Source organism: Podarcis liolepis (assembly GCF_965112155.1).
Source record: "Podarcis liolepis genome assembly, chromosome: 6".
Classification (NCBI taxonomy): Eukaryota; Metazoa; Chordata; class Lepidosauria; order Squamata; family Lacertidae; genus Podarcis; species Podarcis liolepis.
Window position 1 is genome coordinate 1,067,289 of NC_139559.1, and position 4,337 is coordinate 1,071,625.

At 53.3% G+C, this 4,337-nt stretch overlaps 1 long non-coding RNA gene across 1 annotated transcript; it reads right to left on the reverse strand.

Moving 5' to 3' along the window:
* Positions 1-622: 622 nt before the first annotated feature.
* Positions 623-3,633, reverse strand: LOC310708931. Its single transcript, XR_014527228.1, has 3 exons — positions 3,584-3,633; positions 2,709-2,817; positions 623-691 (listed from the first exon to the last, which is right to left on the reverse strand). It is a non-coding gene; the product is annotated as an uncharacterized lncRNA (long non-coding RNA).
* Between the last annotated feature and the right edge of the window lie 704 nt (positions 3,634-4,337).

Consider the following 4,337-nt stretch of genomic DNA (forward strand, 5'->3'; position numbering starts at 1 on the left):
CAGGAGAGCCTGCTGGATCAAGCTCATAGCTGTCAACGTTCCCCCTTTTTTAAGGGAAATTCCCTTACTCCGAATAGGATTCCTTGCAAGAAAAGGGAAAAGTGGACAGCTATGATCAAGCTATCAACCTCTCTGCTCCAGCTTCTTGCTCCCACGCTGGCCAACCAGCTGCTCCAAAGGGAAACCTGCAAGGCCCTGATCCGAGCATGAAAACAACTCTCCCCACCTCCTTTGGTTCATAGCAAGTGGTACTGAGAACCAGGGCTGCCTCATTAGAACAGGCGGAGAACAGCCATTGCAGCTGCCGGCTGTTGATAGCCTTCTTTTCCTCCCTGATTTTATCATGTTCAAGCTGTCTTGCTTGGTGGCCACCTCTGCCTCTTGCTGGAGTGAGTTCCATAGTTTAACAGGGTTCAAGTTTCTCGGGAGCAGGGCTGGGAGGCAACACTGCGCTCAGGGGCCAACTGAGAGTGAGGAGGCGACAAGTCTCAGGCTCCCCGTTCAGTGCGCAGGGAGCCCGCTGGGCTTTGCGGGGCTGGTGGTGGGAGGGACACAGAGCTGCCTTCGCGCCCCCCCCTCCGGCTCCCAAGAAGGCGATGCAGGGCTGAGCCACTCACCGTCAGCACGTGCAAGAATAATCACTGGATTATTCCCAGGCAGAAGCCAGAAGTTCAGGTAGACATCATCATTCCTGTTTCGGAGTGCGAAGAGTTTAAATCCTCGTAAGATCTCTACAGGCATATCACGGTAGACATAATAATTCCTGTTTCGGAGTGGGGGGAGGAAAGTGTTGAGGTGGGCAGCACTCAGCTCTTCCCAACTTAAACCCATCACTGTCGCCTGATCAAAGCCAGGTCACCCCACTGGGAGCAGCTGTGGTTTTCCCCAAGTAAAATTTGGTGCCCGTAGGCACCATGTCCACCCCAGCTGCTTGCCCACCGTCCCACCCTCTCAGTCCCTTCCACCCCTCCCACTTTGCAACTGCCCCCACCGCTGCCGCTTCCCACGGCTGCAGGCACAGCCTCGTGGAGGTGCTTTGACGCGACCCTTTGACCATCGCCAAGTGAGAGCTGGGCCATCAAGAAGGCTGATCGCCGAAGAATGGATGCTTTTGAATTCTGGTGCTGGAGGAGACTCTTGAGAGTCGCATGGGCTGCAAGAAGACCAAACCTCTCCATTCTGAAGGAAATCAGCCCTGAGTGCTCACTGGAAGGACAGATCCTGAAGCTGAGGCTCCAAGACTTTGGCCACCTCATGAGAAGAGAAGACTCTCTGGAAAAGACCCTGATGTTGGGAAAGATGGAGGGCACAAAGAGAAGGGAGTGGAAGGCAGTGGAAGACAGGAGTGCCTGGCGTGCTCTGGTCCAGGGGGTCACGAAGAGTCGGACACGACAATCCCCTCCCTTCTTCACAGCACCGGACGAGCCCCGTGGCTGCTTACCTCGCTGACAATCTGGCCCACAGAGAGATCTCCGCTGGAGTGAACCAGCCCAGGCGAGGCAAACCTTGCCAACGTCTCCTCTAAGGTGCCCCAGCCTGGATGCTTGGGGGAAGCCAAAGTTCTGCTTTGTATCATTGCAGGAAGGGACTGCAAAAGACGACCCCCGCTTTCACAAAAAAGAATCACAAAACAGAGAAACCAGGAGGAGAACACTTCAATCTCCCAGGACATTCTATACAAGATCTCAAAGTAGCTGTTTTACTACAAAGGAATTTCAGAAATAGACTGGAAAGAGAAGCTGCTGAATTGCAACTCATTACCAAACTTAAAACCATGGAGAGACCTGGTCTGAACAGAGACATTGGATTCTTATCTCATTATACATGACTAAGCCATTTTTCACCTTCTATTGCAGTCGTTAAGAGTCGTCAACAGGCTCATCTCAGCTATCTGCCAATCACCCATTCCCACCACCCTTCTGAGTAATACCCCTCCCCACCTTCTCACTATATAGAAGGATCTGGCAACTTCTGTTTCAGTGTATCTGAAGAAGTGTGCATGCACACGAAAGCTCATACCAAGAACTAACTTAGTTGGTCTTTAAGGTGCTACTGGAAGGAACTTTTTTATCCCTGCTTTCTGGTTTGTGAACTCTCTAGGTCTAATACACGCTCCTTGAGAGCCCCAGAGAGAGCCCAGCTGTCCTAAGAAGCTTGCAAAGAGGGTCCTGTCAAGGCTATCGGCATAGAACGTGGGTCGGCAAACTAAGGCTCGGGGGCCGAATCTGGCCCAACTGCCTTCTGGATCCAGCCCGCGGACGGTCTGGGAATTGCTGTGGTGATCGGCGTGGGGATTCTGATCATTCGGGCTTCGTCATTTCCCCCCATCCACACTGCCACGGCGGCAGCTCCTCCCTCCCTCCTCCTGGCTTCTCCCTGCCCTGCCTAGAGGAGGAAGGGGGCTGGGCTTTGTTGAGCTGCGGATGGCTGAGTGCCATTTGACGCAGCCCTTCTCCGGAGCCAGCCCCTTTGCTCCACTCATTGTCCCTCCACCGCCACCGCCGCCCGCCCCTGCCAGTCGCAAGGCACAGGTAAGCAGCCACGGGGCTCGTCCGGTGCTGTGAAGAAGGGAGGGGAGAGTTGGTGGGGTGGTGGTGGTGGTGGTTTTCTTCAAAAGATAGTCCAGCCCCACAAGATAAAAATTGTTGGAAGTGTAAGGAGAAGGAGGGGAATTTCCTCCATATGTGGTGGACGTGTCCTAGCCTCACCTGTCCTTTACAGAGCCAGCTTCCTCCACCTTCGCCTCCTCATTGGCTTGTCGAATCTGCCGCCGTATCCCCTGCTGCAAGCGTCCTGCAAAGCCGTTGGCTCCATTGCCTGCAAGGAGGAATCCAGTGCAGGGTGAGGGTCGCGCTCTCCAGCCCCCTGCCCACGCCTCCCTTCCTCCTCCACTGAGGCGTAGCCACAAATCAAGTAAATAAATAAAAATACTCAGTAAACTGACCAAACAAGTCACAGGTAGCTCGGTTCTGCCCCCCTAACAAAGGTCCTGCCCCCCTGAAATCCTGGCCATGTCCATATGCGCCACCACCTGCCCCCCAGTGATGCAGTTCCTCCTTACTCCTCTATGATGGCATCCCGCTCCTCTTTGATGGGCACCTAGCCCAGCACCCTCATGATGGTGCCCAACTGCTTGGTGCTGATGTCTTCACTACCATCAGCATCAAATCATAATCACAATCACAATCACAATCACAATCACAATCACAATCATTTATTACTTATACCCCGCCCATCTGGCTGGGTTTCCCCAGCCACTCTGGGTGCCTTCCAACAGGAGATTAAAAATGCATTAAAACATCAGTCATTAAAAGCTTCCTTCAGAGGTCCTTCCACCACCAACTGCAGCACCCTCCACCTTCCTCTGCTCAGAGATGGGTTGAGATTTGCAGGGGCTAGTTTGGTTTTCGCCGGAGCCCTGAGGTCCACCAGCTGGAGCCAGCTGCACAGCAGCAGCTCAGGGCAGGGGTGTCTACTTAGAATCCCGTCCATGAAGAAGGCAGGGCATAAATACCCTAAACTGACTCCCCCCGACTCCATGCCTTCCTGAGTCCTTGCCCCTCCAAGCAATACCCAAACTTACATAGTATGGATGGCAGCAGAGCCCAGAGGATGAGCGAGGGACCCATTGCAAAGAAGAAGCTGGTGGACCTCACGCTGGAAGGCAGCTCTGAATGGTGCTCAAGGCTCAGATCGGCAGCCATATATCCTCCTCCCTCCCCCCTCTCCCCCGCCTCTCCTGGGTTGGGCTGGGACAGAAGCCAAGCGGATTTGAGTGTGTGGCTCCAGCTGGCTCCTGGTCCAGATAATTTCCCCGTGATAATCAATCAAAAATAACACAAGAGGCACCTGCTGGATCTAGCCAATGGCCATCTGGTCCAGCATCCTCTTCTCAGTGTCCAACCAGGATCTGGGCAGAAGAGCAATACTCTCCCCTGCTGTGTTTTCCAGCCCCTGGTTTCTGAAACATTGCTGCCTCTAACTGTGGAGACAAAGCATAAATGTGGTGCCTGGCAGCCATTGGTCCAGCAACAGGAACCAGTAAGCAGCCCTTATAGAATCACAGAACCATGGAATGGTAGAGTTGGACGTGGTCCAAGGGTCGTCTAATCCATGCAAGAACCTCAGTTTAGGCATCCATGACAGATGACCATTTGGCCTCCACTTAAAAATTGCCAACAAAGGAGAGTCCACCACAGAGGGAGTCTGTTCCACTGTCAAACTGCTCTTACTGTCCATCTTCCATGTGAACAGCCTTTAAGATATTTGAAGATGGCCATCATATCTCCTCTCCGTCTCCTCTTTTTCAAACTAAACAAACCCAGCTCCTTCAACCG